Source organism: Dipodomys merriami, unplaced genomic scaffold (assembly GCF_024711535.1).
Source record: "Dipodomys merriami isolate MVZ:Mamm:240054 unplaced genomic scaffold, mDipMer1.0.p SCAF_626, whole genome shotgun sequence".
NCBI lineage: Eukaryota > Metazoa > Chordata > Mammalia > Rodentia > Heteromyidae > Dipodomys > Dipodomys merriami.
In genome coordinates, this window is record NW_027206209.1 from 236,720 (window position 1) to 249,958 (window position 13,239).

Here is a 13,239-nt window from a genome sequence, read left to right on the forward strand (position 1 = left end):
GCTGAAAGTGATCTCTTTTATCTAACTTAATGCTGTAAATGCTTTGATTATGATGATGTTATTATTTGACAAATAAAATGTACAGAAGGGTGGTTCCACTGAAATGACAGGACGGAACACTGATAAATAACAATATTGCAACATAGCTCTTTTCAGCCTCACTCTGTCCACATTGGAAAGCAACATTGCAACCGCACACACACACACACACACACACACACACACACACATGTGCGCACATGTACACACACATATACATGAATGCCAAATTCAGGTTTATTGTACATAAAAGTTCAATTAAAATATTAGTGATTAGGAAAAATGATAATTTGACTTATTACAAAATAATACATAATCTAATCACCACGGTTGTTACATTTTAACTGTCTCTCCACATGTGACCACTTAATTTATTTTTAGTTCATTCATTATTCATCCTTCATTAGTTTGGTGCCAATACTGGAGCTTGAACTCAAGGCTTGGCTCTGTCCCAGAATTTGTTATGTTTTTGTTTTAGTTTTCTCAATGCTAGCATTTTACTGCTTATACTACAGCTCCATTTCTAGCTTTTGCTGGTTACTTTCAAACCAGAATCTAATGGACTTTTTTGTCTGGTTTCAAAGCACAGTCATCAGATTTCGTCTTTCTGATTAGGTAGGATTAAAGACCTGAGCCACCCGTGTGGCTCTTAATTTTTCCTGTACATATGTAATGCACATACTTAGATAGTAATTTAAAAATGAGAGCATAGAAGCAAGATGTACAGTGATGATATTGTCCTGTCAGAAATTCAAGTTAGTAATGTAAATTTCTTCTTAAGACCATACACAAAAAATACTTAAGAAGAAATCTGATGTTGTGTGTGTATATGTGCGTGTGTGTGTGTGTGTGTGTGTGTGTGTGTGTGTGCTGTTGCAATATGTTCCACATATAAGCACTGTGCAGCGTTGTCCAGCCATTCACAGTTATTGCATGAATATCTGCCTTGAGATACCAACTCATGGGCAATGTCTAGGTGTCCACTCTAGGCTTCGCGATGAAGAGGGGTATACTCATCCTCATCCCTACTATTCATATAAGTGGCCTTTTTGGAAAGTACTCTCCACACTGTAGTAAGCTGCAAGACAAACACTCTACCACTGAGCCACCTTCCCAGCCCAAGGATTAAGATTCTTGCCTGTAATTTGGTCAAAGCTATGTCTCTTTATGTAGGCGACTAAAAATGTATTTACTAATTTCAAGTAAATACATAAATTCTATTTCCATCTCTTTTAAAAAATAAAAAAATTGGTTCCGGGAAGATGGCGGAGGAGAAGCTGGAATCTGAACAAGCTCTCGCATAGAAAGCAGTTTTAGAGTTCCAGTGAACAGTCCTAAGCCAGAGAATCACACCAAGTGTGCCATCACAGGACAGAGAGTTAGACAACAGAGGGGAAGCCAAGTAAACGCATCAGCTGCCGCTGCGGCGGCAGGGTAGCGGCGGCGACCACCGCCGCGGGGTCATACCTGAGACACACAGAGTCGGGGACGAAGGAGCCAGACGCAGCGGACGAGCGGAATCTACTCAACACAAGCAAGAACCTACAAGGAGCGGACGTCTTCATCCTGCTGTTTGCAGACCAGAGACGACCCAGGATCCAAGACTCGGCGTGAGTACAAGCCCGACGTCCTCACTCCTCAGGGAGCAGAGGAGGGAAGGCCAGCCATCCCCCCTAGCACCGGAGATCTCCATCTTGGATACCGACAAAGCTCGGAGGAGCTGCTAGCTCCAGCTCAGGCCTTGGAATAAAACGAGTCATTTAGCAGGTCACAAGAACTTAACGGCGAAGTGACCTGCCAGACTCAGCTCCATCCAGGGAAAAGTCACCCAGCTCAGGCGCCAGCCATTGGAGTGCCTTGCCTCACTGGGTAACCAGAGCCAGAGGCTACCCCTCCCTCTAGCAGCCACCACAATCAATTGAAAAACAGAAACCCTGAGAATGGCTCCAGGCTGGGCGCTGTGAGCTTTATCACAAAATAGCCCCAGGGAAAAGCTACTGTTTGTTGAAAGGCCTCAACTCTACCCAGAACCTAGCCTCACCACCACATCCCCCTCTTTTGTGATTCTCAAAGCAGATCACCCTCCCAGAAAACTAACCTGGGAGGGGGATCTCAAAATCTTGGGTAAAGCAGAGCATTTTTCTGCCTCTTCCAACCAACCGACTTAAGAAACCAATCAAGCCACAGGACCTCAAGCTGACCAGAGACTCCAACAAGAGACTGGTTACAGACAAAAGGGAGATACAGGATTCTTCCCACTCGTCCCCCCCCCCCCCAAAAAAAATCAAAAGACTTTTTTTTTCTTCTTCTTCTTCTTCTTTTCTTTTTTTTTGCTTGGTTTTTGTTTTTTGTTACCATATATATATATTTTTTTCCCTTCTAAAACTTTTATTAATCTTTAATTTTTGCCTCTTCTGAAAAAATAATCGTTTTCCAGTAACTTTTTTTTTTCATCTTATAATTTTTATTTTAGGAATACGTGAATGAGCGTTTTCCTTTCTTTTCTTGTCTTCTTTCTCTTTTTCTTTCTTTCTTAATTATCTTTTTGTTTTTTATCTAGCTCTACTGAACTTCTGATCTTTTCTTCTCCCTTTCCCATCCTTAAAGTTTTTCACATCTCCTATATGTCCCTCCCCTTCTCTGAACATATTCACATTTCTCTCTAAATAGACGGTCTTTTAACCTCTATAATAACATTAATTTTTACGTTTCTATTTTTTTTCTGGTCTCTATTCCCCTTTCCGTCTCTTCTTTTTCTCTCTCTCTCTACTTGCATCCTACCCAACCCATTTCCTGCATTGTGATTAGGACATAGTTAACTCTCCCTGTGCCTCCCCACACCAATCTATTCCTATTTTTTACCCACATCTCTCCCTAATCCTAATAATTTCTGGTTTTCCAAATTCTTTTCTGCGGTTTGAAGTCCTTTAACATATAGTTGTTTGATGTTGAATAGATGTATCTGTTGAACTAGATTGTATCTGTAGACTATTGACTGTACAAATGCAAACTTTGGTTGATGGTTGCCTTAAGATAGTGTTCTAGCACAAAACTGGTGCAATCTTCATCTCAAATGGGCCAAGTAAGCCGGAAAACACAAGAAAAATGGCAAATTCGGGTATCTCAATTCCCAATCTTGATAATCAGGGATTAGAACAGATAAAGAATAATCCAGAGGAGAGTTCCCAAATAGCTCTACAAACACTAATAGCAAACATGATAAATGAGAAGTTTGACAATGTACAAAGGACTCTGTATGAGCGTGATAGGGAGAGAGAGGAGGTATGCCAGAAGTTTATACAGGAATATCACAAGTGTGAGGAAGCTACTCAAAAACTGATACAGAATTTGTGTGAACAACTTGAGAATACTCAAAGAGAAAGGGAGGAATGGCGTGAGCAGGCAGAGAACACTCAAAGAGAACTGCAGGAATCCCACGAACGGGAAGAAAGAGAACTGCAGGAATCCCACAGACGGGAGGAAGCTAATCAAAGAGTAATTCAGGAATTGAGAGACCAGGTAGAGAATACACAAAGATTACTAAAGGCATTCATGGAATCCATTAACAAAGAGCTGAAGGAAGTCAGGGAGACCACAAAGGGAATGCTGAATGGAACCCAACAGAAGGAATGGGAGTCCAAAGAAACCATAACCAATCAACTAAGTGATTTGAGAACAAACAATGAACACCAAATTAAGGAAGTAAAGAAATTCATACAAGACCTAAAACAGAGCTTCAACAAAGAACTTGAAGTCATCAAAGCTGACCAATTAGAAGGAAAAGAGATAAAAAAAAAAGTAGAGAGTCTTGACAGCAGGTTAGACCATGCAGAAGATCAAATCTCAGGGATTGAAGACAGCCTAGATATTATAGAGAAAGAATATACAACCATCCAAGACAAGTCCAAGAAATATGATAGGTCTATTCAACACCTGGAAGACACCATCAGAAGGCCCAATCTAAGGATAATGGGTGTAGAGGAGCACCTAGAAACACAAGTTAATGGTCTAGGAAATTTATTTAACAGGATCCTAGCAGAGAACTTCCCAAACATACAAAAAGATAGGCCTATTCAGATACAAGAAGCTTTTAGAACCCCAAATAGACTAGACCAGAATAGGACATCCCACCGTCACATTATAATCCACACAGGATCAACCCAGACCAAGGAAAAGATCCTTAAAGCTGTCAAGGAGAAAAGGTTAATCACCTATAAAGGAAAACCAATTAGAATCACCTCAGATTTCTCAGCAGAGACAATCAAAGCAAGAAGAGCCTGGAATGACGTATGCCATGCCCTAAAAACAAACAACTATCAACCAAGAATACTGTACCCAGCTAAACTCTCCTTCATAACTGAAGGCCTAAAAAACCTTCCATAGCAAAGAAAAATTGTAACAATACATCTCCGCCAAACCAGCCCTGCAAAAGATTCTTAAAGATGTCCTACGCATAGAAAACCAACAAGACCGCAATAAAGGCCAAGAAACTGCACACAAACTGAGAATCCAAGAACCTTAGGAAGAACCCAGTTTTCACAGCCCCCAAGAAGGTGGATAACATGGCAGGAACCCCCAATTACCTCTCAGTCCTATCTCTTAACCTTAACGGACTGAACTCTCCAATTAAGCGACATAGACTGTCTAGTTGGATTAAAAACAAGACCCTTCTATCTGCTGCCTGCAGGAGTCGCATCTTGCCCGTAAAAACAAACACATTTTCAAGTTTAAAGGCTGGAACAAAATCTACCAAGCAAACAGCCCTCATAAACAGGCGGGAGTTGCAATCCTAATATCAGATAAAATAGACTTCAAAATAAAATTCGTGAGTAGAGATAAAGAAGGTCGCTACATACTAATTAAAGGATCTCTCCTTCAGGAGGATATTACAATTCTAAATATCTATTCGCCAAACAATGGAGCACCCAAATTTATCAAAGAAACACTACTTTCCCTCAAATCCCATATAGATCCAAAGACATTAATTGTTGGGGATTTTAACACACCACTCTCCCCACTAGATAGATCTACTTGGCAAAAACTCAACAGAGAAACCGCAGATCTAAACAGCTGCATAGATCAACTAGACTTAACAGACATTTACCGAACATTTCACCCAGCAGCATCAGAATACACGTTCTTCTCAGCAGCACATGGAACGTTTTCTAAAATAGACCACATTTTAGGCCACAAAGCAAACTTGTCTAAATTCAGAAACATTGAAGTTATACCTTGCATTCTCTCTGACCACAAGGGAATAAAATTAGAACTCAACACCAAAAGCCACCAAAGAAAGTCCGGTATCACATGGAGGATGAACAACACACTGCTGAATCATGAGTGGGTCACGGGAGAGATTAGAAATTCAAAGGTTCATGATATTCAACAAAAATGAACACACAAATAACCAGCTCCTCTGGGACACAGCAAAGCCAGTACTCAGAGGCAAGTTTATAGCTCTGAGCTCCTACATCAACAAATTGGAGAGATCTGAAACTAACAATTTAATGACACATCTAAACCTCCTTGAAAAAGAGCAGCAAGATAAACCCCTATCCAGTAGACGGAAAGAAATAATCAAAATTAAATCAGAATTAAATGAATTAGAATCCAAAAAAAGTATAGAAAGAATCAACAAAACAAAGAGTTGGTTCTTCGAAAAACTTAACAAAATTGACAGACCCTTAGCAAACCTTATCAGAAAAAGGAGAGAACACACACAAATTAATAAACTCAGAGATGAGAATGGAAACATCACTACGGAAACAACCAAGATTCAGAACATTATAAGAGAATACTTCTCAAAACTTTATGCTAATAAGTTTGAGAACTTGACAGAAATGGACCTTTTCCTAACAAATCTTGAGATGCCAAAACTAAACCAAGATGAGTTAAACCAGCTTAATAGGCCCATATCAAGCATTGAAATAGAAACAGCAATAAGAGACCTCCCAGCTAAGAAAAGTCCAGGACCAGATGGTTTTACAGCGGAATTTTATAAGGCCTTCAAAGCAGATCTCACACCAATACTCCTCCAACTCTTCAATGAAATTGAAAGAGAAAGCTCACTACCGAACACATTCTATGAAGCCATCATAACCCTCATCCCAAAACCAGGCAGGGACTCATCAAAGAAAGAAAACTATAGACCCATTTCTTTGATGAACATTGATGCAAAACTTCTCAACGAAATTTTGGCCAATCGACTTCAACAATTCATCCAAAAAATCATACACCATGATCAAACAGGGTTCATTTCAGGGATGCAAATGTGGTTCAATATACGCAAATCAATTAATATTATTCATCCCATCAACAGGAGCAAGAATAAGAACCACATGGTTATCTCAATAGATGCAGAAAAAGCATTTGACAAGATCCAACACCCCTTTATGATGAAGGTTCTGGAAAAATTAGGAATCCATGGAACATTCCTCAATACAATAAAGGCTGTATATGACAAACCTACAGCCAGCATTATACTCAATGGTGAAAAACTAAAGCCATTTCCTCTTAACTCAGGAACAAGACAAGGATGCCCACTCTCTCCACTTCTCTTCAATCTAGTATTAGAATGCCTAGCTACAGCAATAAGACAAGATGCAGACATAAAGGGGATCCAAATAGGGAAAGAAGAAATAAAACTCTCCCTCTTTGCAGATGACATGATCTTGTATTTAAAGAATCCCATAGACTCCAATCCCAAATTACTCAAGTTGATTCAAAACTTTGGCAAAGTAGCAGGTTATAAAATTAACTCCCCAAAAATCAATGGCTTTTCTGTATGCCAACAATGAGAAAAGTGTGGCTGAAATTAGGAAAGCAACTCCATTTGTAATAGCCCCACAAAAAATAAAATACCTAGGAATTAACTTAACCAAAGAAGTGAAGGACCTCTATGATGAAAACTTTAAAATCTTGAAAAAGGAAATCAACACAGAACTTAAAAAATGGCAAAACCTAACATGCTCCTGGATTGGCAAGATTAACATCGTGAAAATAGCAATACTTTCCAAGGCTATCTACAAATTCAACGCGATACCTATCAAAATTCCACCCTCATTCTTCAAGGAAATAGAAGAGGCAATCCAAAAATTCATATGGAACAATAAAAGACCCCGAATAGCAAAAACGCTCCTCAACGGAAAGAACACTGCTGATGGAATATCAATACCAAATTTCAAACTCTACTATAAAGCCATAGTAATCAAAACACCATGGTATTGGCATAAGAACAGACCTCAGGACCAATGGAATAGAATTGAAAACCCAGAAATGAACCTACAGACCTAGAGCCATCTAATCTTCGATAAGGGAGCTAAAACAATAGAATGGAAGAAAGACAGCCTCTTCAGTAAATGGTGCTGGCAAAATTGGTTAACTACATGTAGAAAACTAAAGCTAGATCCTTATATATCACCCTGCACCAGAATCAACTCCAAATTGATCAAATACCTTGAACTCAAAGCAGACACTCTGAAAACATTACAGGATGGAATAGGAGAAACCCTAGGTCTCCTTGGCTCAGGCCGAAATTTTCTGAATAGAGACCCGGAAGCACAACAAATCAAAGAAAGGTTGGACAAATGGGATTGCATAAGATTGCAGAGCTTCTTCAGGGCAAATGACATAGCTGGCAAGATCAATAGAAAGCCCACCGATTGGGAGAAGATCTTTACTATCAATACAACGGACAAGGGTCTCATATCTAAAATATACTTGGAACTCAAAAAATTAAACCACCCAACAACAAATCCTCAAAGAAACAACTGCCCAATAAATAAGTGGGCGAAAGACTTAAAGAGAAGCTTCTCTGAAGAAGAAAGAAGAATGGCCAATAGACACATGAAGAAATGTTCAACATCCCTAGCCATAAAAGAAATGCAAATCAAAACAACATTGAGATACCACCTCACTCCAGTTAGAACAGTAAAAATCAAGAACTCTAACAACAACAGATGCTGGAGGGGATGTGGACAGAAAGGAACTTTACTTCATTGTTGGTGGGAATGTAAACTTGTTCAACCACTTTGGAAAACAGTATGGAGGTTCCTCAAAAGTCTTCACATAGATCTCCCCTATGATCCAGCAATCCCACTTTTGGGCATTTACCCAAATGTTTACAAACAAGACCACACTAAAGCTACCAGCACAACTATGTTTATTGCAGCATTATTTACCATAGCTAAGATATGGAACCAACCCAGATGTCCCTCAGTAGATGAATGGATCAAGAAAATGTGGTATATATACACAATGGAATTCTATGCCTCCGTCAGAAAGAATGACATTTTCCCATTTTTTAGGAAATGGAAAGGTTTGGAAAAAATTATATTAAGTGAAGTAAGCCAGGCCCAAAGAAGCATAGGTCCCATGGTTTCCCTTATTTGCAATATATAGTATAGGTATGAGTCAAGCGGAAAAGCTAAGATAATGTGATGATAGGAAAATGAACCCTTAAATATGTATTTTAATGTTTTCGTTTCTTTCATGCATATGTTTCTAACGCATTTATAAGATTATTTCTTTGTTGCTTTGTATGTCCCTCCCCCACAGTGTAACTCCCGCTTTCACTATATTTGATGTCAGTATAACATGTGGAGGAGATGGGGACAAAAAAGTCGTTTAAGGATTCAGGTGGACCTGTTGCAACAATGAGAAGTACAAAATGTCATGTCAAAACCAGCTTTACAATGTCGGTGTGGGTGGGGGAGGGGGGTATAATTGGGTGGGGGGGATGGGGGAGGCAGAGAAGGGAGGTGAAGGGTAAACAAAGGAGGAGGCTGCAATGCTTGGTAAGAAATGTATGCATTATCCTGCCCATGTAATTGTAGGCCCTCTGTACAGTATGTTCTCAAATAAAATAAAATAAAATTTAAAAAAAATAAAAATAATTGTTTGCTCTGTAAATTGATTAGATGCATGGATTTTGTGGCTAGCTATGTCATTTCACATATGTATCTCTTTTCCTCTTTCTCTTTCATGGTTCTCATAGACAATATGGTTGCTCCATAATTATCCTAATTTATTTTGCTTTTATATTTTAGTTTCATCATTTTACTTTCTGCTCTGCCATTTCCCAGAACAGCACCACATAAACAGAAAAATCCAGAAGTGGTTCTGTGGCTCAAGTTGTAGAGCTCTTGTCTTGATTTGAAGAGCTAAAGGAGAGTGCCCAGGCCGAGTTCAGGCCCCACAACTAATTTAAAAAAAGAATCTAAATACTTGATAATTCTACTAACAGATCTGACTGAAATCAGTTGAATCACACTTTTCCTGTACAATGAAGGAATAGGTCCAGGCTAGGAAAGCAGCTACAGAAGGCAGGCAGATTGTATCTGTGACAAAACTTTGTGGAAAATGGAATCGAGGATTACTTACTGGTGATTCACTTGCACTTGAAGCATGATTCTGAACTATTGCTTGCTGATTCTGAACTATTGCTTTGATCATTATATTTTCCAAGAAGAAAAAGTTAAATTTAATTGATAGTAAAGGACTACTAATACACTTTGACTTCTCATTAAGCATCTTCAATCATCAAAATCACTTGAAGGCAATAGACAGGCCTATTTTTAGATGAAAACAAGTGTCTTTAAAAAAGCAAGAATTTAGGTAGTCATACCAAGGACTTCTATTTTACTACTGCATTATACATTTTTCTAATGTTGGATACCAACATTAGAAAGCTACTAGAAAGCTCTTAAAGCCCATATGTTGAATAGTGAGTTCTCTTACACTATAACATGATATTTCCCAAATCATTTACAAAGGCTGCATTGTTTCCTATTTTCTCATTCCTAGAATAAGCTGCACATGAAGACACCAAGGGTCCTCATGTTCAGACAAGGAACAAGATGAAAAAGTGAGAAATGGTATCAATTTCAAGAAAAAAATGAAGTAGGATCCAAGCAAATTTCTTCTTTGGGATGGCGAAATTAATCCGTTTACTATGGTGTGAAGACTACTTTCCAAAAAGGCCACCTAGATGAATACTAGGGATGAGGATGAGTATACCCCTCTTCATATGGATGCCTAGAGTGGACATTTAGACATTGTCCATGAGTTGGTAGCTCAAGGCAGATATTCATGCAATAACTCTGAATGGCTGACACCCCTGCACAGTGCTCATATGTGGAATAATACCAGAGTGGCAGATACCAATCCCCAAATTATAGGCCTCTTGTCCTCCTTGCATGTTGCTGCTGGGAATAGAAATCGAAAAGATACTCTGTTGAACCATTATATCAAACCAGGTTTGAAGAACAGCTTGGAAGAAACTGCATTTAATATTGCCAAAAGGATAAGTAAGTATCACTACCTCTTTGAAGTTCTGGAAGGCTGTACAAATTGTTCTCATAAGTCGTAATGGTTTGGTTAAGTTTCTTAAATTTCAAAAATGCCAGTCCATCCTTTGTGGCCCTGCAAACTTTTTCACAATAAAAAGCAACAGCAATATCTTACTTTAAAAATTCATGGATTCCATGGTATTCTTCCAAGTGAATTGCCTGACTCTGATGTCAAAATGCATTCAAGAGTTTTTTGTATACATCTATAATGATTTCTGCATAGTTTGTGATTTTTTAATCAGAAATAATTTTAACTTATCTGTTGAAATGGTGCTTTTGTGAAAAAAGTATATCTATGTTTGTACAATATCCATAATCTATTTCATTCGCTCCTAGATATAATACTTTGAATTCTACATTCTTATATAATGTATAGTTTTATTAATAAATGTGTCCTTTCAGATTGCATTCCATATAGAAGAAGTTTAAGATTCCTTTTTTTTCCTAGGTCTTTATATTATTTTATTTATTTGGGATAACATGACAATGTTATGTAATTTCAGTTTTGTAAAGGTTATGCTATGTAAAGGCCTTTCTAAGGTGAAGATTTAATACACTGATGTCAAACTAACCTTTAATTCTATGAATTACATGTATTGTTACACTTGTATTTTTGTAATCAACTTTTTAATAACTGTTTTTATATTTCTTGCATCAGAAGAATGAAAAATATAGAATACTTCACAAATTTTCATATAATCCTTGTGCAAGTGCCATGTTAATCTCTGTATTATTGTAATTTGGGTAGACCTGCTGCTGAAGCATGAAGTACCCTCTAAATTTAAGTACTTAATGATGCAATCTTTATACAGGCATATATCCATGGTTGCCTATTTGTAACAAGGAACACTTATTGTTCCTTAAAATGCGATTGATCTTATTTCTCTAAAATTCTGTGTATAGTGGAAAAGCTTATATCATTTGACCGATTGCTCATATTTACAATTTATTTGTCAATGACTATTTTGTCATTTTCATTTTAAATTTGATCATACTTTGAAGCCTTTAAAGCTAAGTCCAAAGGTGATGGCTTTTCAAGTACTTATTTATCAACTGAGTTAGCTTTGTAGAGCTAATGGATTCAAAGTAAGCCTTGCTTGAGAGCTACTTCTAAACTTCTGCAGCTTAAAATTTCCAAAATAAGGTCTTGCTGGGACAAATGTCTACCTGAACCTTTACCCTTCTTCCTTGTAGGAACAGACCAACCAGAATATCTTACCCTGACAGCATAGCTTGTCTTACTGGAACAAAACTAATCTTAGTTACAAGGGATCATAGAGAGATGAACAGTTCAGACAGAATTGTTCAGAACAGAAGGTATTTTATCAAAATATAACTGTTTATTATACTTATCATTTCAAAAGTAGCTAAAGCCAAGAAGGTGAAAAAATTTTCATATGCATGATTACCTACTGTCCTGGCCTGTCTATCATCCAACCAGGCAGGAACTTACACTACTGACTCTCTATCACCAAATATTTCCATAGCTCCTGGAAAAGTCCATATGTTTCTCCTCGATATTAGGCCTTAAATTGGTAATGTTTTAATCACAGTGTTTCCTCTTGCCTCTAGGCTGTAAATCTACAAATGGTAAAGCTTTAAGTCTAACTCTACCAAACACTGAGGTAGAGATAATGGAAGAATACTTTGAAACAGAGTTGCCTTTGATTCCCTAACCACAACACAACAATGCAAAACAATTTTTGTATTATATATACTTATATATTTTATATTTATAAATATAAAGTATGTGCTGATTTTAAATTTCACACAGTGAATATTACTAGAATTGATAATTTGACAAATATATTGACACTTATTCCGATAAATAGAATGGAATATAAATAATTAGATTTAGGATATATATTAGAATATAAAAAGTATCAATGCAATATCTTCGGTATGAACTTGTGATACGTTCTATGTGTTCGTGATCTTCTGAATTCACATGGTAAAATAACAGTAGTGTTTTTTGCTAATCTATAACGGATTTTACTCTGATGCTCTGTTTTTTGTTTTAACTCGCTGGTCCCAAAGTGTTTTTCTCCATATTTCTGAAGCATTCTTACTGATTTATACCCAAATTTTGCTGATATGATGTCTAAAAGCTATTATTCTTTTGAAGGACCCACGGATCCGAGGATACCAGTTCCTAGTTATCTGTATCATCAGATAACAAGGGCAAGACTTCTCACATAGGCCCATGCAACATGCCAAGAGAAAATAATTGAAGACATCTCAATTTCTCATTTCCTATAATATTTCAGGACCCCAGTTCCTTACAAGATTTAGCAGAATTCAATTGTGAAATGCAAGGCAAGTTTAAATGAAAGATGAGATCACAAAATCTGAGAGAACGTACTATAATTCAAACTTTCAATTTACAGATGATCAGCCCATATGAGTCAACAAAATTACAAATGAACAAGATTATTTTTAATATCCCTCTCCTAATGATTAACGAAAGATTTTAGTGAAGCCAAAAAATAGTTTTTGTAATGATAGATCCATAAGTGGCCTACCAAGGCTAGGAGTACTTGATTTAGAGGTCAAATATAATTTAGAAAAACATTAATTGAGAAGATCCTTAGTGCTTCAAAACACTGGTACTTCAGTAAAATGAGGTTCTGTAGTGTATATAAATGTTGTCCTTCTCAAACCAAAGATAACCAATATTTAATCTCCTGAAAGTATATTCATTTTCAAATAAACTATTTAAAATCACATTTGCCAAAATAGCACTTGACAAGTAGATGATAGTGACAGTACAATGATTTCAAGTGTAGGGAGCTAGTTACAATAGAGTTGATTTACGTACCCAGCACCAATAGCAAACAAATTCAACCATTGA

General features: G+C 37.3%; 1 pseudogene; it reads right to left on the bottom strand.

Annotated features, from left to right (window-relative positions):
• Positions 1-11,053: 11,053 nt before the first annotated feature.
• Positions 11,054-11,153, bottom strand: LOC138815140 (U6 spliceosomal RNA; annotated as a pseudogene).
• Positions 11,154-13,239: the final 2,086 nt, after the last annotated feature.